Source organism: Meles meles, chromosome 5, assembly GCF_922984935.1.
Source record: "Meles meles chromosome 5, mMelMel3.1 paternal haplotype, whole genome shotgun sequence".
Lineage (NCBI taxonomy): Eukaryota > Metazoa > Chordata > Mammalia > Carnivora > Mustelidae > Meles > Meles meles.
Window position 1 is genome coordinate 12,669,620 of NC_060070.1, and position 20,130 is coordinate 12,689,749.

The window sequence follows — 20,130 nt, forward strand, 5'->3', positions numbered from 1 at the left end:
CCAATGGCTTGAGGTCTGAGAGCCAGGGGTTGTATGGAAGGGAAGGTGGACAAGGTGGACAGAACCAGATCACCACAGGCCTGTATGGGTTTCCTTGGGGATCTGGGTTCGATTCTCAAGCACAATGGGAACAGGTGTGTGGGTATCGCCCTATGTACTTGCACACTGAGATTCACATTCTGGAATGCTCCCTTTGTGGTGTGGAAAGGAGACTGAAGGAGGCCTATGAGGAAGGTATTGGAATAATTAAGGAAAGAAAGGATGGTCGTTTGGATTAGGAAACATGATGAAAGTAAAGAGGAAAGCACAGATTAAAGGATCTTTGGGTCTTTCCTGAGTACATGTCTTGGGCATGAGCTTGGACCCTTTTATGGAATTCTGTTTCACAGTCAACCGTATCACAACATTGTTCGTGTGATATTTCAGGGTGTTTCATAGTCTACTCAGGGCGGCCATGAAGGCACTGGCGGAGACCCCAAGGAGAAAAGATAAAATTCCATTAGGACACAATTCAGGCTCAGCATTATGGCGTGTCGTGGGTTGAATGGTGGTGCCCAAAAGATATGTTCATGTCCTCACCTCTGAAATCTGTGAACGGGATCTTACTTGGAAAAGGGGTCTTTGCGGATATACTTTATGATTTCTGGATGGGATCATCCTGGATTATCCATGTGGGTTCTAAACCTAACGGCAAGTGTCCTAGTAAGAGACAGAAGGGGGGACGATGCGGAGAGAAGAAGGGGTGGCATAAGGGGACAGAGGCAGCCCTGGGAAACTAACACCTGGGGCCTAGAGAGCAAGACACGGACAGGGGTGCTCCGAGAGACCCCAAACTCCCTTCCTCGGCTGCATTCATTCCTCACATACCAGAGGCCCCCCCAACATGAGGCTGGGAGCCTGTGCCCTGAGATTTGGTGTTCCCCTGTGCCAGGCTCTACACGAGCCTCTTCCAACCCCACCCACAGAGAGGTCACTCTGTGGCCCTTGGAAGCGATGTCACTCACACTTGTAGCGGTTAGGGTAGGAAGGGCAAGTTAAAGGCCTTTGAATGAGGAAGTGAACAGATCCTGTCTTGGGGAAGACTTTGAAAGAACAAAACCCTGGATAAGCGTGAAGGAGATGCTTTCCATGACTTGAAAAGGAAATGTCCTTAATCTCTCCGTCTCCCCAGTATCCTCTCCTCCATCTCCTTATGTGTCCAAAACCTGGGCCTAAGTGAGCAGGATCCTGGCTTTTTGGTCTCATCCTTGTTCTTCCTGGCTAGGGTGGAATGGCTGAACACCCAGGTCTATCCTGGGGTTGCCGAGTACAGCTGTACAAATTGCATACTGCCCAAGTGCACCTGTGAGGGGGTGAGCAGGAGCTGAAACCCAGCTGTGCTGCTCCTCTTACCATGCCGTGCACACTAGGAGCAAAGAGGGCCCCCTCTGTAATTAGCCAAAAGGCATAGACTGTACTAGCAGAGGCCTGCCCTCTCTGGGGTCAGCCTGGCCTTAGTCCCCACTGCCATACCCTCAACAGCCCATTGGTGTCCAGCAACAGCAGCACCAAATTCTCTGCCTTCCTAATGAAACTCTGTCCCCAGAATAGTCTCTATCTCCCCTCTCCTTCCTTCTACGTCTTTTCCTGCCAGAGTCAGTCTCTTGTGCCCAACGCTGCTGGAGCAGCAAGGATACTTTCTGAAGGAGAAGACACCTCTGTCGAAATGCTGTTCCTCGAGTGCAACATTCCTCAAACCCTCGTCACAAGGAAACCCGGATGTTAGGCCAATAGGCAGGTGAAACCCACAATTGCATATCAAAGACATTTTCTAGGCTTTGCCACATGCGGGCTCTGCCAGAGCAGCTTACCTAGAAGGGTTATTAGCAGCTGTTTTAGAAAAACATGGACACGTTACCTTTTACTCTCTAAACTTCTGTGCTTCTTAGGATCGTTTAGAACAAGATTGGATTCCTTCCTTACTCAAGTAATTAAAAAACGAACAAATCGAGAAAAGCTGAAGGTCAGCCATAGGACACAGCAGCCGATGTGGAAGGTAAAGAAAAGGCAATCATTCCAGATCTTTTGTTTTCATCCGAGACACAGGACTTGAACGATCAGGCCTGATGCCCTCCTTCCCGAGGACATTAACTGCAATTTAAAGTGACATGATTTCACGATGCCGAATGCATTCAACACGGCACAGGTGGGATCCATTAGACCCAGAAACCACTTTCAATTATTTTCTCATTTTGTCCTCAAACAATCCCACTAAGGAGGCACAGCTGTCCCCATTTTATGGCGGCGGGGGAGGGGGGGATCTAAGGCTCAAGGAGGCCAAGGTTCGATACCAGCTCAAGGCAGAGCAGGCTCGTTGATTCGGGAGACCCAGCTGCTTGGCACTAGCTCGTACCCTCTCCTGGGGAGGCCGGAGGGGCGTGTTTTGCCCCTCCAAGCCTCCCGCATACAGTGCTCTCAGTGCACCCCACGATCTCCCCCCTCCTCCAGCTTAACCACAACAAGCGAGCCCTGCATGGTTATGTTTTCTCTCTCATTGTTAAGGTGGTCCGGTTGGTGTCAGGGTTTAAGAGAGACAGTTGTCAAAACCTTTCAGCCTGCCAGACCTCTCTCTGGCCCAATGAGCCCATGCGGAAAACTAAATCATGTAAAACAAAGACAAAGATAAACCATCCTTCTTCCTCTAGGCCTTTGCTTAAGGCTCTACACAGTGTTTGTGTTCCCCTCCTCCCCCACCAAATTCATAAATTGAAAACCAAATCCCCCATCCTTTGGGAGGTGGTCAGGAGGGCAGGGCAGGGCAGGGCCCTGGGGAATGCGATTAGCGTCTTTGTAACAGAGACCCCAAGAGCTGCCTGCAGTCTCCCTGCCCCCGAGGGAGGAGGTCGCAGCGAGAAGTTGGCCCTTACCAGACCCCAGATCTGCCAGCGCCTTGATTTTGGACTTTCCAGGCTCCAGAACGGAGAAGACATCCACTTCTGGGGTTCATAAGCCGCCCCCCTATGCCCCCGTTGATGGTGTTCTGCTGCAGCCGCCAGAACGAAGGCACCTACTTTCCACAGTGAGTGGCCAAAATGCCTTTGGGCCCGCCCAGATCCCTGCTAGGACCCGGAGCCAGATTGGTTCTTCCTTGCGGGACAAAATAATTTTCCGCAGCTACAACACTTCCCCCTTCCTCCTCGTGCTTTCAGGGGACATGGCATCCTCAGGGAAAGGGAGAGGGGCGCTGCCGTCCACACACGCTCAGCACCCCGGGACTCAGGCTGGGATCCGGGTGGGATGAGTGGAGCCGGTGGTTCCAACAGTCCCTCCCGCCGATGGAGCTGGGGGCTGGGGGCGCAGCCCAGGAACTCTCCCCACGGGGCTCTTAGCTGCCATGTGGCTTTCAAGCTTCCTTCATCCAGGTCCCCTTACTAATAAATTCAGTCTTTAATCCTGGGGGTTACCAAGCTCTGTGCCCTCGTTAATACACCTATGAGCTTGCATTTAATTTCCACGTGTTCATTGTTCGGAACCTCTGGGATTCAGGTGACTGATCAGGTTGCTTTTAGCTCCGACGCTCCACCTTGCCAGGATTCTATGCTGAGGGAATGAAGGCCACTACCCTCCCCTCTCCTCCGCCACAAAGGACGCTTCCCCGGGTCACAAGGCAAGATGAGATGGGCTTCCTCTCCTCCCCCAAAGTCAGAGTGCAGGAACTGCCTTCATCCCAACAGGCATGGTGTTCGTGGTTATTTTTTAAATGGAGTTAATTTTTGCTGGGGCGCCTGGGTGGCTCAGTCGGTTAAATGTTTGCCTTCGGCTCAGGTCACGATCTCGGGGTCTTGGGATCGGGCTCCCCGCTTAGTGGGGAGCCTGCTTCTCCCTCTGCACCCCCTTCATGCTCTTGCAATTTCTGTCTCTCAAATAAATAAAATCTTTTAAAAACAGAATAAATGAAGTTAATTTTGGCTTATTTCAAAATACAAAGCAGTAAGTAAGAAGGACTGGAGGAGAGGAGACTTACGAGGTTAAAAATACAATCAAGTGGCAGAACCCTAATGGACGAGAGCCTAGGACAGGGGAGGAGCGGGGAGCCCATCCCGGCCCCCTCCCACTTCCCTTCACATCTGTCCCCGTGGATGTGCCTCGGGCTGTGGCCAGGCGCCATCAGCAAATATGCCACTGACTCATGGAGTCAAGCTGGCCTTTCAAAGGTGTCCACTTCCCTGATTTTCTCTGATCTGCCAGGCAGATCCTGTTCCCAAAGCCCTGGGCAGACTCACCCCATCCTGGGAAAACAGATGAACACAAGAGCCTTATCTCTGAGTATAAGGTTCTATCATTCTTTCCAGCAGGCTCGCAATAGATGAACAATTCAATTGTCGGTGGCTGGCGGTGGGGGGCGGGGGGGAAAGTGTCCCCTGTGGCAGCTTGAGCCTGGCTGTCATCCTACCCGTTTTCACTTTCATTAAGCTGACATCACTTCATCATCCACGGTGTGTGTCCAAGTCTTGGGAAAGGATGAAACTTGATTCTGCCCTCGGGATAAATAATGCCAGCCACCATTTCCTGTGCCAAGTGCATGACACGGACTGTCACTAATCAGTTCACGTAAACGGTGTTTTCCCTATGCAGCCGAGGAAACCGCCAGCATGATTATCTCCACTCTGCAGATGAGAAAACCAGGGCTCAGCCAGGTTAAGTAACTTGCCCCCCGTCGCACAACTAACGGGAGAGGACTGGGATTACCAAGTCTTTCCTTTCTTTCCTCGAGCCCGGCAGTCCCCAAACTCGTCTGCGCCTTAGAATCCTCCCAGGGATCTTCTAAAACTCCCAACACGCAGGACACCCCCAGAAATCACAATCTTTAGGGAAGGGACATACACGTCTGATCTGTATTTTTCAGCTGGCCAAGGGGATTCTAATGTGCGGACCAGTTTGGGAAACTCTGTGAAGGGCCTGGACACATGTTCAACTGCAAGCACTTAGCAAATAACCCAAGTGCAAATCAAGAGAAGGGAATGAAAAAGAAGCAAACCGAAGACTGGGCTACGAGTGGCTAGAGATGCACGCGAGGGAAAGACTCTGCTTTCTCTATGGGCCATGAAAGAAGTCGGATGAGAAGTAGCTTCCCGGAGGTGCATGCAGACAACTGAAATGGGGTGCTGGTACTTAGCAACTCCGTGTTTACGGGGTGAACTGAGATCCCCTGAGCACGGTGCTTCTATTAAATGGGGTTCCTCTCTGCCCTGCTCTTGGGGAGAGAGTGGCTGTTCGTCCGTGTCTATACTAGCTAGAAGCTGGTTCAGTAGGCACGGGGCTCCACAGCTGGCACTGCCCTCTGCCCCTAGACCAGCCTGGGGAGCCTTCCGAGGGCCTTTTGCAACAGCAAAGACTGGGGGGCTTACAGCCAGTAGAACACTTGCTTTTGAGCCTTTAAGAGATATATTCAAATTCCTTAAAAACCAGAAGTTGGTTGAAGAAGCCTCAATCCTCCGCTATGCCAGAAATAAGAGTTTATTGTGATGTTACCTTGTGGAAACTGGATTTGAAAATTTTGATGGTCAAGGATGCTGAGGAATTACTGCTTTAATTGGAGCGCAGATAGAATTTTGGCTGAAAGGAACATGACTGCTATGTCTTGGCTGAAGTCCAAGAAAGGATAATTAGCAAATGACTTAGTGGTAGCGCACTTGCTTTAGTTAACACTTTGCTTTATTTTAAGTAACACGAGTCGTCTGCATGGGCCTAGTGTTCATCCCTGAATGGAAACACTTAAATTTCCAAAGCAAATCCACATGTCACGAGTCTAATATCCCAGGTAAATTCCTGTACTTCGAGCTAATGGCTCTTTCTGCTTCAGATAAAGATACAAGCCAATGACGCATGACATCCATAATTCACTGGTGTTCTCTCAGCTTTGTTTTCCTCTTTTATGTTTCATGGTACTATATCTAAGCATCATATAACTGGACCAGAAACACCGAGTCAACCCTCCCGCTAGAGTTCATCTCTTTACTGTTATAAGAATCTAGGGAAACCTACCTTGTTGTTTGGGAACGGCTAAGATGAACCCAGAAAATTCAAACTCACTTCGGAAAAAATGTGGACCAAGAATAACTTTCTAGTTATTCCTTCCCACTCTCACTATAGCCTATCCTTGTTCCATTAACTGTCATTTTTTAAATACAAGAAACTCACATGAAACTCTGAATTCTATTGGTTCGATAGTAGAAATAGCGTCTGGTGTTCTATTTATAATTTCCCAAAGACTGCGAGAGAGCTAGGGTGTGCTTGAGGGTAGTCTGAGGTTTTCTTTCCGCTCACTACATTTGAGGCTTGTCACCTCTCATGCTGATTTCACTGCAGGATTCACGGATGGTGGTGCTTGCTTCCTCGATCTTGTTTACAGATTTAGAAAAAGAGGGGTCCTGCTTAGAATCTGCTGGGAGAAATGCTCACTGAGAACATATTTGTGAAATCTTGCCCCAAGGTTGCTGCTAGGCTGCTGAAAATCAGGTGAGTCCTTGGAAATACTATCCTTTTGCATAGGAGTGGCCCATGGCTGTACGTAAATATAATCCTAAAATTCTGAAAACCAAATAAGTAATAAACTTGTTACTGGCTAGAAAATGGCAGAAAAGAGAAACAGAACTGTTTTCTTTTTTTCTGTAGTGGAAATTTGAGCTAAAGAACTAGTCCTTTTTAGGGAAACATGTGGTTTCTATCTGCCTGTGGGAGCTCCTCTGCGTTCCCCCTCTGTTTAATGTATGACACACATCTGTCTTCCCTTTCAGCATGCAGATCGTGCTGATATACACAGGCATCATTTAACTCCCGGCCCCGCCCGTGATCTCCACACAGCACCCAGCATTTACAAAGGATCCAATAAGTATGTGTTGGATGCACAAAGGAATATTGGTATTTGAAGACAAAAGCACAACATTCTAATAAAAAGCCAGACTCGTGGGCTGGGGTCAGAGGGCGTGAAAGAGACGGGGCCTTGGCTGTGGCCAGGCCTCTCACACAAAGAAGAGATGGTCTTGACCTGGGGCTGCTGGTCCCCTTTTGGGCGGGAGCTCCCCGGGCTCTTGCAGCCGAAGCCCAGGCTGGCCTCTCCTTCCCCACGGTCTCCCCGGCTGGCCACGTCCTTGGAAGTTATGCTTCTCCGCGACCTGAGTGGATTTTGGTCGCCCTTCTACGGGGGCTACGAGGGCCTCCAGTCCCACGAAGTGTGCGCACGTCTGTGTGCTTATGTCTACACAGACAAAACGGAACTCTTATAACGTGGACATTTCTGGCAAAAATGGCTTCCTCTTCTTCATCACTCTTTTTCCTTTGTCAGTAATAAAAGGATGGGAATGATGTCATGAGAGAGGTTAGTGCCCATGGGTATGTTAGCCGTGGCCCTTTACTCAACTTGCTTGACATGGAGGGCACGGACTTTTACATATGAATGTAACTCTTCAGGAAGCGCCCTTTAAGAGCATATAAATAAGAATTTGGCTCAGTCTTCGTAAGAACTTTTTTATCTTAAAAATCTTCTGAATAGCAATTACTTCCATTCACTAACAGGCCTGCCCTCATCCATGATCACCCAGGCAAAATTTACAAAAGGTGCCTTCAAGTTCCTTCTCAGCTGGGTATACTGAGAGTCTCCGCCATCTGAAAGCCACAGGTATTTCTAGAACTATGGATCCTTTGGTGGGTTTTAAAATTTGTATTAATATTGTATCTAATATCCTTTTAGAAAATATATTTGAGCACAGTGTCCGAGCTTGTATATAAAAAAGTTTAGTTAATATCATGTGTCTGTATTTTCTGTTACTTTATAATCTTCTTTCCCAAGTGGTCTCTATTAAGAGTTATTTGATGTTTGTATATTTTTGGATTAAAAAATAATTTATTTTTGCAGTCACACAAGAATGTGTGAAAATGCGCTTTATTTCCTTATAGCCCACAGATAAAGTCTTTGTTTATGAGATTAAAAAAAAAAAAAAAACGCTTTGGGGAGGGCGGGTGCCTGGGTGGCTCATTCGGTTCAGTGTCTGCCTTTAGCTCAGGTCATGATCTCAGGGTCCTGGGATCGAGCCCCGAGTTGGGCTTCCTGCTCAGTGGGGAGTCTGCTCCCTCTCCCTCTGCTCTCTCTCTCAAATAAATACATAAAACTTTAAAAAAAATGCTTTGAAAGAGATTTGTGTCTCAGAGAAGAAATAAGAGAAATCAACCTAGGGTTTCTCACAGATACTAAAAGGTACAGTGAGTATCTATAAAACAATAAGTATGACACGGCCTAAACAGAGAGGAGGCTCCTTTCCCCGTAATCCTTGAGCAGAGCCTCTGAAAGCAGCCGCAAAAATCATGTGACCAATGCCAGCCACTATAGAGTGGAATATTCCCCAATTTAAAAAAATTGGATCAAGAAACAGTGGATTTCGGAAAATTACTAATAATGAGTGGAAAGAGGCTTTCTTCTAAAGCATCAAACTCGACCACTTTCTTAACTGTTTGTATGCTTAAATCATCTAACACACAAATTGCTTTTGATGAAAGGAATCATCTATGTGCGATTCCTGAGCAGAGAGCGTCCTGAAGCAGATGTTTCGGGGTTTTTTTTTTTCCTCTCTGAAGAATTTATTAACTGCGAAGGAATTGCTTGAGATCATCTCATTTGAATGAGCTCTCGGTATTAGAATTCAAGGGAGAGGCTGGCATTTACTTATAAACCAAACAACCCACACCGACCGATTCTTTCTAATTGTGTAAACACCAAATCGTTTGTCAAGTCACCTAATACTATTTAAAAATCGAGCTCGATACAGACATACATATGTATATGAAAGCGTTCCTTTGCTGCAGACAGAAGGGAGGGAGGGAGAGTGGACTATTAAATATTCACGCTCATTCACCAAGAGAGCTTTGCCCAGATGCTCAGGCAGAGGGTGATAGAGAGACTTTAGAAAAGGGAATTCATCCAGGGAACACAACCATAGCCTCTGCCCTTATTAAGGTGCCTCCTGGGACTTGAGAAGGATTGGCTTGGTCGGACGGACACCTCCAGCTGAGAGCGGGGACTGCGCATGACCTCAGTTCTGAAGGAATGATCCTAATCTTAAGTTTGTTCACTCTTCTACTTTTTCTTCTCCTGCCCCATCCACACAGAAGACCCCCAGAATCTTCTGTCGGCTGGCCTTTTTTCTCTAATTTAAGAATTCCAAAATCATTTGCTTATAGATGCACAGATTCATTCCAAAATCATTTGCTTATAGATGCACAGATTTACTTGGCCAAAGGAAATCCCAAATCCATGCTGTTCCTTTGGTTGGGGGGGGGGGTCGGGGGGTAGGAGCAGGGAGCGAGCTGAACGGCACATCTACCACTTACAGCTTAACTTACAAAAGAAGAGAAGGAAAGGGACCTTCTCTTATTTCCCTATCAAATTTAGTGCCAAGCAAGGTCTAAGTTTTCCGAATAGGCTCACAGGTTTATATTTCTTTGGAGTTTTAAAGTTTCATACTAGAATATTGTGGAATACACAAAAATAGACTCCAAAACCCCGGCAGGGAGTCAAACAAAAAAGCGTGTAGCTGTGGCTAAGTTACCCACAGCCTTCTCCAATTTACAACTTATGTACTAGAAAATAGAATCAAAATATGTTCTAATTCTATGATAATCCATTTAACAGGAAATACAGTATAGTCAGAAACCGGAGAGCGCAAAGATGTAATATTTCTGGGGAGGAAACCATCTTTGATCCACGTGGTAGAATGCATAATCGAAAGGACCTTGGCCCTCGTAAAGAGCTCAGCCTTTCAACAAACAACAAAGGCTGGTTGTGCAGATCCAGACATCGGCAGCCATTCAGGGCAAGAGACGGAAAGACCCAAACCACGTATGCGGCTCTGTCTAGATCCAGGGCCACAGAAACGGCTTGGCCACGAGGCAGAGACGAAACACGGAAGACACGCTGAGCTCCAAGACCAAGTAAATGACTAACAACCCAAATTAGTTTCAGTTTTTATTATGAATTCCAAAGTGACAGCATTCTGTGAAAGTGTCAGGTTCTCACTGATTCGATTTCGAGAGACCACAGACTACCGCATTCCAAGTACTTTAATCTGGGACAGAGCCAAAACAAAGAATGATAAGAAATATTCTTTTAGGTGTCAAGAGTGCTCTTATTTGCGTTTCTGCCATTATTTTGTTCTGTTTTCCCTTCAGGTCTCGTGAACACTGATAATTTCCAAAACACAAAATCCTGGTCTGGATACTTGCAGCAAACTTGTTATACTCTCTGCCTGAACAGGAAGCTAATAAGAAATGTACTTATAAAGTATGTGTACAATACAATGGAATATGCCCGTCCATTGTCATTTCCTTCCTCTCCCACTAGGCTTCTCACCTACCACCTGGGTACCTGCTGTTTTTAATTAACAGGACACTGAAGGCTGGAACGAAATACCCAGAAGGCTATCTTGAACCCTGGATTTTCTCAAAGCTGCATTGTCTTTTCAACAAAAGCTCAAGACTTTCAATGTCTGAGAGGTCCAAGGAGATGACTCATGATGGATCAAAGTCACCAGTCAAGAACTACAGTCTATGCGTGATGTGTTCGAGAAAAAAGCCGTAGTTTACTAAAGCTATGGTTCTAATAATCTGTAGTTCCAACACAATGTGACTTTTTCCCCCTCCGCAGGGTTTCCTCGCCATCTGCCCTTTCCATCACTGGTACTGGATGATGGAGTTTGTCGCCATTTATATTCCAATCAGCTCGGGTCCTGCGGAAGTGCATATCTCTTACAGATGGGATACTGTTCCTCTGAGTGCATCCTCAAAAAGAACAATTATGAACTGGAAACTCATAGAGTTTGTGTTTAAAATTTATAAAATTAAACCTGCTCCAACAGGTAATACAGGGAGGCATGCTTGCAACCTCTGGATTCAATCAGAGACAATGCCTGAGAGCACAGAGCCTTCTTAATAGGTAACGGCGGGTTCCTTTTAATGCTTCCTTAAACAAGATCCGATGTGCTGCACATTAGAACTTTGAAGCACGTCTCATTTATTTCTACAAGGCTTGGGACACAGGAAGCTGCCAGACCTTCATTCGTCACCTTGCCTGTTGACAAAAGGAACAATAACTGGTCATCACCGGTCAACGGAATAAGTTTTCCTAGTTTTTTTTTTTTTTTCCCCAAGATAATTCCTAAAGAAGGGATGGTGTCCATGCAACAGCAAATGTTTCAATGTTTGATCCATTTCTGTGCTCTAAAATCCCGTGTCTTCTTCCAGGACAGCGGGAAGAACCAGAGTATGCAGTGTTCATCTCTCTCCTGGGGCTGGAATTATTCAGGAGAGACCCCTGTCTTGGAAGTCAGCATGCCCAGGCTCCAGATGTGATCCCACCAGGAATTAACAACATCACCTAACCCTTCTGGTTCTTCATCCCTTCACCTACAGACTGAGAAGCCCTCAGTGGATGAGTTCTAAAATGAAGCCCAATCCAACTACCTGCATGGCTCCATGGGGATGCCTGCACGCATCTACACAGAGCACAGCCAGGTGTAACCATTCCAGTCCTGGGCAATGGTGAGGCTTCCAAAATACCCAAACCTGGGCTGCTCTGGTCCTAACGTCTGCTTGGAGTTTTGAACTAGTTGAACGTTCAGAGAAGCAGCAAAATATCTGTTAGTATAGGAAGTCAATTAAAATCTCGAGTGACGATGTGATTAAGCTATATGGGTGCAAACTTCTGAAAATACACATTTCCACATCTTCTGCTGTCTTAAGATCTAAGAAGTGTCTTTGGTGGGGGAGGGGGAGGTACATGCTGGTTTTCTTAAATTAAGGATTAATTATGGGGCGCCTGAGTGGCTCAGTGGGTTAAAGCCTCTGCCTTCAGCTCAGGTCATGATCCCGGGGTCCTGGGATCGAGCCTCCCATTGGGCTCTCTGCTCAGTGCGGAGCCTGCTTCCCCCTCTCTGCCTGCCTCTCTGCCTACTTGTGATTTCTGTCAAATAAATAAATAAAATCTAAAAAAAAAATCATATCAGAGTTGGAGAACACATTAAAAAAGGAGAGGAGCATGGAAGCCTTCTATAAGAACATACTACATGGCCATGACTTTCTTTAAACTAGCTGGATGCGGGCAAGTAATGATAACTAGTAACTTTGCCACGGTACACGTGGTAGAGGTGAGGTCTGGACTCTGGAAGTCTGGCCCTAAACCCATGCTTTCAACCATGATGCCAAATTACCTCACCACCCTCATTCAAACGATAATGAACTGAAAAGTTTAATGGCACTTTCACAGATGCCACAGGTACAACCAGGAATTAGGTTGAATATTTGGAAATTTCGGGCAACCGGTTCGCATTAGTAACAAAATGATCAGTTTCAGCAACTGAAAAACTATATGTAGTCTTTTGACTTGATCTTTATGCCTCTGTGGCTGGTAAAACCTAGATATGCCAAAACAACTGTTTATTTATAGAATATATTATTTATTTCTGAGGGCATCCCAGCTGTGACGTGTGGTAAGAAAAATGCGGACTAAGGTTTTCATCTTTCTACCGTGTGGGTGGTGTAAGGAGACACACAGCTCTGAACTGTGTGAACGAGCCACATAAAACAAAACGGGCACCAAATGTCATCTGCGACTTAGGATTACTCTAAGCGTCTTCCTAATGTGTTTATCCTTCAAACGCTGACTTACACTCTATTCAAGAGAAAACAACAATGAAAATAAGCTTATCTTCAGGATCGGCAGCTGCAACCCAAAAGTAACAAAGAGCCGTTTCCCTAAATCTGGATGAGATTGCTAGGTTGTAAGAGGACAGGGTTGATGTCCAGAGCAAATCAGCATCTGTGTGGTAAAAGGCACCAAGACCACACTGGGGAACAAAACAAAAAGACACAAATTTACTTGAAGTGTAAGGTGGGGACATCTGAGCGTGATCTAACACACACACACCAACGCAGACTCCGTTTCTGTGGGTTTTGTTGCCAAGTAAGAGAATAGTTCTGCCTTGGCAAATAAACTTGAAATAAGCAAACAGTACATCTTTTATGGAATCCTGGCAAGTATTTTTATGCCTGTGCGTTTTGGGGAGGCGGACACCTGAAGCACCCAGCGGAGTGCTATCAGAGCATGGAAAATGACCCACCATTGAAAAAGGTGGGCATTCAAAAGGGACCGTCCGGTACTCGGGCAGGAACAATTCAGAGGTGGGGGCAATGGTCCCAGAGCTTCTGCTTGGAGACTGCCTTCCTTAGCAAAGTGCCTCACATCTCTGAACGCTCTGGCTCTGATAAGGGGGCCCAGCCTGCAAGTGGAGATGTGAGCCTGCCGCGGAGATGTGAGCGCTCAGGCGACCTGCCCCATGTCACCTGGAATGCAAGTGGCCGAGCCAACAAGCGGGAACGAGAACCAGGTCCCGAGTCCCTGGCCAGGGTTGGCTCTTCTCCATGCAGTGTCTCTGGCTAATAACACTGAGTATCAATGAATTCATTATTGGTTACGACGATTCGGCTCTTCTGCCCAGTTTCGGTGCTACCATCACGCCTCACCGATTAAGGGGCTTGTGAAGCCCGTCTCGCAGAACAGATCCAGCCGTCTCCACGACGAAACTGAGGTTTGGACAAATGTCTTGCCCTGTGTCACATGGCAAAGAGCCATGCGGGGGGTCCCGAGCCATGCCGGCGTGGATGCCACAGCTCCTGCTCTTTTCACGCGCCGCAGGGGCCGTTCCGGTGTGTTCTGGACCACGCGGCCCGAGTGTCTGGACAGGCCACGGAGCTCTGTCTTCAGGTGCAGAGCCCAACACAAGCTGCTCTATCTGAAGCCTCGTCACTAACAAAGGACACCCAGCGGTTCTGCAGTCCCCGGCTGAGCAGACATTCCTCACGGGGAGCCTGCTCCCAACTCCTTCCAGAGCCGGCTCAGTCTGTTTGCAGCTACCAGTGGGCTTCACTCTCCTCCTTAATAATGGCTATAGGGGCGCCTGGGTGGCTCAGTGGGTTAAAGCCTCTGTCTTCGGCTCAGGTCATGATCACGGGGTCCTGGGATCGAGCCCCGCATCAGGCTCTCTGCTCAGCCGGGAGCCTGCCTCCCCCCAATCCCGTCTGCCTCTCTGCCTACTTGTGATCTCTCTTTCTCTGTGTCAAATAAATAAATAAAATCTTTTTTAAAAAAATGGCTATAATTTCATAGTAAAGAGCAGGAGGCCAAAACCCCCACCTGTCAACGACAACATGGCACAAAATACGACTTTTCTTTTAAATAAACTGAGACATGTAGTGTCTGGAGGTGAGTAATAGTGGAAGGCAATTGGTAGAGTTCTAAAACGAGTTTTCTGCAGCTCAAGTTGCCATTAATGATGTATTTGCTGCAACTTAATTTTGAACTGCAGTCATTCTTTAAAAAATTTTTTAAAAAATTTTAAATTTAAAAAAAAAATTCTTTAAATTAAGGCAAATGGACAAGGAGGTGTCCTTCTCCAGCTGTAACTGACTGGTGGGGGGCAGCGGCTGCTGGTTCCTGGTAACTTACAGACATGCCTCCCTGACGACTCAAACAGCCCTACAAAGCAGAGTTTCATTTATCCCACGTTGCAAACCAGAAAACAGGTTCAAAGAGGTTAAGTGACCAAAGTGACACTAGGTGGCAGAGATGCACTTCAAGCAAAATGTGCCTGATCCCAAGCGTCCTGTGCCTTTCCTGTGACAGGCTGCTTCCCCCCAGATGTCTGGGCTACAAGACATGCGAATGGCCACCCCATATTGTGACCCACATCTGGGACCGCTGAGAAGGGGCAGTCGGTGACCGGGACAGCAGGGGAGGCCACCTGTTCCCAGAACAGCTGTACCCTTTCTTACTTGCAGAAACCCTGCTCTAGACAGAGTGGTCAGGCCTCCAGGTCTATTATAAGGTGGCAAAAGAGGGAAGGAGTAAGGACGAGGCAGAGGGTCTCCTCAGAGAACCCACCACAGGCAGGCGAGCTGCATGCAGAAACGGAAATGAACTTAACTTCAATCACATCGTAAAGGCTTTGTGGTCTATTTTGCACTTTACCCCCTTCGAGTAAATGCCTTCTGATTTCCAAATGACCCATCAGCTGGCTGGAAACTGCCGAAAGCCTCAAGAATCGTTCCTAAATTACAGTTAAGAAAGAGAATCTAGGGAGAGGCTCTGACCCCTTTTTAATTAATTGCCTTCATTTCTTCTGCAGCAAAACCCTCATCAGAGCTGTGAGGAATCAGCAAAGCTGACCGACCAGAATTCACTGCCCTCGTCTGTCTCTCTGGTTCCCCCCAAAAGGAGGAGGCGTGAGATTACCAAGCCAGCCACAGAAAACCTACCCAGAGAGTGATCTGTTCCTGCACGAATCCACTGGATTCATCACCAATGGGCTAACCGAAGGGGGATGGAGCAACACCAAGAAAACCATGCCCTTGCAAACAGACTTTCAGATCCTCGCCTCAACCGGTCTGCCCTGCCACATCGGAAGGAAAGTGCCAGAGTTATTCATGGATGCCAGACCCCAATCTGCCCGTCCAGCTGATCCGTCTGGCCAGCCCATATGGGAGCAGGATGGCTGGCACAGATCTCAAAGTATCAGTGTGTGCAGACATGTTCTAACATCGCTGGCTAATGTTTCATTGTTCTGTAGTTAAAAACCTATTTAAAATGTGTGGAGTGACGTCCCATTAAGTTAGAGCAGTATGAAGTCAACTCTTTCCAAGTACCAAGTGTTAGAATAATTAAAATAAAATAAAAGCAATTATTCCCTATTAGGGAAGTTTATCTCTATGATGAGGGACTCAGGGCTCCTTCATTAAACTGAGATCACGTTTTCTTTCGTATATCATATCCACACATATATTGTGCACAAAATCCTTGTGCATACATAATCCCAACATAACAGAATGGTCATATTAGTGCTAAAGCAGACCTAAGGAATCGCGGGGCACAAAATTCTCATTCTAAACTTTAAAACAAATGGAAGCTCAGATGTGTGCCATTTGCCCAAGGGCACACAAAGACTGGAAATCTAGATGACATTCTGATCTCTTGTCCAACAAAACACTGTATGTCCTAGAATGTTCCTTTTTCATTTAATTCTAATATCTCAGATATTATATCCTGGAAAATTATGCCATTTGGCATGAATGAGCCAAATAGAACACTGACTTTTGAATGACGCAAAGATAACAGACTTCCGGACCATCACAGACTGGGCTGTTTCCGTAAGCGGTGAAGTCCGGTCTCCTGTGAACCAGTGGACGGGTGTAGACACGGGGTGTGGCAGAACACTCCCGGGGAGCTTGTCTATGGGAGACACAGTTCAGCACGCTGGTTAAAGGGTGTACCCCAGAACTGACTCGGCAGGCAATTCTTGGGTGACTGTAAAATGGGGATCAGTATCCACCATGAGGCTAACTGTAGGGATTAAGTTAGGCGCCGTGTGCAGAGTGTCCATCACACAGGATGCACGAAGGATATGGATTCTTCCTTGTCACCCAGGTTCTCAGGGAGCCCTGGCAATAGAAGGCAGAGCACTAATGCTCACCCACTCTTCGGTTATAGGAGGGAGGCTGAAGGTTTCTATTCCCCCGGCCCGGCATGCTAGTCCCTCTCTTGTCTACCTTGAGATTGCTCAGTCCGCCACCAAGACACTGTACACAACAGCTGCCTCGTCTGCGAGGCCTTCTCAAGGGGCGAGGGCCCAGTCACTGGCCTCCCTTGGTCTGTACGCCTGGGAGAGCTTGGCTCCCATCAGCATCTTCTCCCTCCTATCCTTGACTCTGAGCTCCTCTGTGATCGACGGAGCCTCTCACCTCCCAGGGATCAGGCATCACCATTTATGGGGCCAGGATCCTTCCCTTCACCCCACCCCAACAGCCAGCCTGCCCTCCTCCTTCCTTCCCAGTATTCTCTCTCTGGGCCATTCCTATTTACAGGAGAGAATCACCGCAAGTCACTAGGAATCCGTGTGCATTTTTCTTTTTTTTTTTTTAAAGGCTTCACACCCATTGTGGAGCCCAACACAGGGCTTGAAATTACAACCCTGAGTACGCCTATATGAAAAAAAAAAAAATCAATGTATGCCCTTGTTGAGCTAAAAGGAAAACAAAGGATCTCTGTTAACAATTCACATATGACCTGTAAGTCTTCACCTTGACACCCTGAAGCTTTGAACTTGGGTGGAGGCTGGGGAGACAGCAGAAGCAGAAAGCAAGAGGAAAAGAGCAAGTTATCAAAGGCACCATTCTATGCCCTTAAGACAGGCTCCCACGTTTGCAGGATGGGAAAGCAGACAGCAGGCTCCATGCGATCCAAGGCAAGGTCTGTCTCTGCTGTTGTCGGAGCCACACTCCTTGGCACGGGGCTTCTCAACGGCTACTCAGTGGAAGGGCAGAAGGAATGGGAGTGAAATGAGCTGAGTGCTGTCCCGGAAGTCTAACAGTCTACTCGCTGCACCTCCAATCGCCCAGACCTTCTGGAGTAAGAAACAGGCCTGTGACACTTGTTCCCTTGGCAGGAGACTCATCTCAACTGCACAGAGGCTCTAGGCTCCGGGCTGTTGCTAAGTGCGAATGAATTTTCCGTGGGAGCTTGCTTTAGGCAGCTCTCCTTCTAGCTTAAAGGTTAACACGTTTGACTTTGGGTTTCCAAGAACAGACACTGTAAGATCAATGAGGGGCAGGTCCCAGGATCTACTGCCCTTGGTTTTAATTTGGCACATGCAAATGGTCACGGGTAAGATGTACTTTTTCCTCCACTAGTAGGCGGGAGCAAAAACTATTAATACTTATTTAGTAAACTTGAAGCCATCAGATAACAAATTTTTAACACATTTCAAAGTTAGGGACTCCTGGGTGGCTCGGTGGTTAAGCGTCTGCCTTTGGGTCAGGTCAGGATCCCACAGTCTGGGATCGAGTCCTGCCTTGGGATCCCTGCTCAGCAGGAAGCCTGCTTCTCCCTCCCCCTGCTTGTGCACTCTCTCGCTCTCTCTTTTTTGGACAAATAAATAAAATCCTAAAAAAAAAAAAGAAAAAGAAACCAACTTAAAAGTTAACTTATAAGACCTTTAATATTTTTTATAGACATGCCACCTTCCTGCATAAAGTAAACTCCGAAACCCAGGACAGTGATTCAATTTCATTTTTAGAGTACTAGAAAAACTTGGTATTTAAAGAAATTGTATTGTGGGGGTGGCTCAGTTAATCATCTGCCTTCGGCTCAGGTCATGATCCCGGGGTCCTGGGATCGCGTCCCACAAGGACTCCCTGCTTAGTAAAAAGTCTGCTTCTCTCTCTCTGTTTCCCTCTGTCCCTCCCCACTGCTCATTCTCTCTCTTAAACAAATAAATAAAATCTTTTTTAAAAGAAATCCTATTATAATCTTTTTAATAAGACAAAGGAACCTTTCGAAAAGTGAACAATCATCCTTTTTTTTAAATTTCAATTTTCATATATCAGTTTGCTTAAAGCAAATTCAATCTGGTGTCCTCAGCTGTCATCACAACTGAACTGGAGAGACTATATGGCTACCCAGTTGAGCAGATGCTTTTTTCTTTTCTTTCTTTTTTTTTTAATAGCTGCAGAAACTAATTTGCAAACTGAATTAGTGGCAAGGAATTGACATGAATTAGTCAAGGAAATGACAAGCCACTCACGTTTCTTGGATGCCAGAAAATGCAACCCCAGGAAAGGGGACCACTGGAGTTTCTCCAGACACCGAGCCCTGAAGGGCGGGAGGGACAGGTGGCAGGAAAGTAAGTGCAGAGACCCCACTTGCCACATCCACGGGCTGTCCCTTGGAGTGGACTCAGCTATGGCTGCATCCGATCTCTTCCTTCCATGTCTACACTTTACCTCCTTATCTAGAATAAATAGTTAAAATCAGGAATTTGCTATTTAAAGGAACCCCCAGAAGGCTGCCTGAGTGAAACTGAAAGGAAAGAGAAGGGAAAGAGACTAGGATCCTTCATGTGCATCTGGAAAGGCATAACCAGGAAATGCATTCATGCCTGTTTGGTAAATTACTGGAGTCCAGTGCGTTTGTCTTCATATCCCGGTCTTTCTCTTGTGTGCACATAAGACAACTAGGATGGGCACAGGGGCGCCTGGCGGGGGGGGGTCAGTCAGCTCGGCATCTGGCTCTTGGTTTCAGCTCGGGTAGCAATCTCGCAGTCGTGAGATCGAACCCTGCCTCCGGATCTGCGCTGGAAAATCTGCTGGAGATTCCTTCTCCCCTCCCCCTTTGCCCCTTCTAGCAAATGCAACAAGTGGGGTCGTCTTTACACCTAGACCATAGCGCAGAGAGGACCAGCTTTTCCACAGAAAACGTCCGCCATCAGCCTGGGCTTTAACCGAGGCCCCCAGGGCACCCTGAGTAGTAACTCTGACATCAGGGAGAAACACTACACCTGAATTGCATGTCTTTTTAAACAGAAGAATGGCTTTCAGGAAGGCACAGTGTCTTACTTAACAAGCTCACAGAGAACTCCAAACACGACCCAAGTGAACGGACCACCAGGAGACACTCTTTTTCTACAAGCAGCACAGTTTCAGGCACGTGTATCTTGGACAAATGTGAAAGCACAGAATAGAATGGGCTATGACTTTTTAAAAAAAAATATGGATTGCGACTGCTTTCTGCTGTCCTGTTTCTCAGGAGCACTGACCAGGAATTGGGATAAGAAAATCTCTTCATCTGCACTATTTGAGAGCTGACATGTACCGAGCCTGTTTCCTGCCCAGAACTCCCTCACGGGCTCACAAGGTGATAGGGCATGGAACATCCCAGAACACATCTCATACCTCGCTTGGCCTACGGCACCTGCATCCCATCCAGCGTCCAGGCTCCTGAGACTTTTCACAGAAGACTTCAACATCAGAGAAGGGTCCTTCTCAGATGTTACCAGACCTCCAAATTACAAATCCCATGACAGTATGCAATTTGCCCCTAAAACAGGTCTGTGATAATGAGTAGAAAAAGGCCAGGTGGAGACCCAGATGTGGAGGGGCTCACCTGAGCCACAGCTCACCTGCAAAGTGACACGTGGCTGCCCACTTGCTCTGCAGTGAAGTTTAATTCATATCTGTGCCTTAGCAGAATTACAGATTATCACATGCCATGAGTCA

The 20,130-nt window shown here is 47.0% G+C and overlaps 1 protein-coding gene across 2 annotated transcripts in view; it reads right to left on the bottom strand.

The window, feature by feature from the left end:
* SCAF8 (SR-related CTD associated factor 8) overlaps nt 1-20,130 on the bottom strand; it is a 347,831-nt gene that overhangs the window by 184,035 nt on the left and 143,666 nt on the right. The window contains exon 22 of one of the 2 annotated variants that reach the window (XM_046004858.1): nt 9,974-11,098. The exons of the other annotated variant lie outside the window; for it this stretch is intronic. The gene's annotated coding sequence lies outside the window, so the exon portion shown is untranslated. Of the gene's footprint in view, nt 1-9,973; nt 11,099-20,130 lie in introns of those variants that run through there. 2 annotated transcript variants of the gene reach the window in all.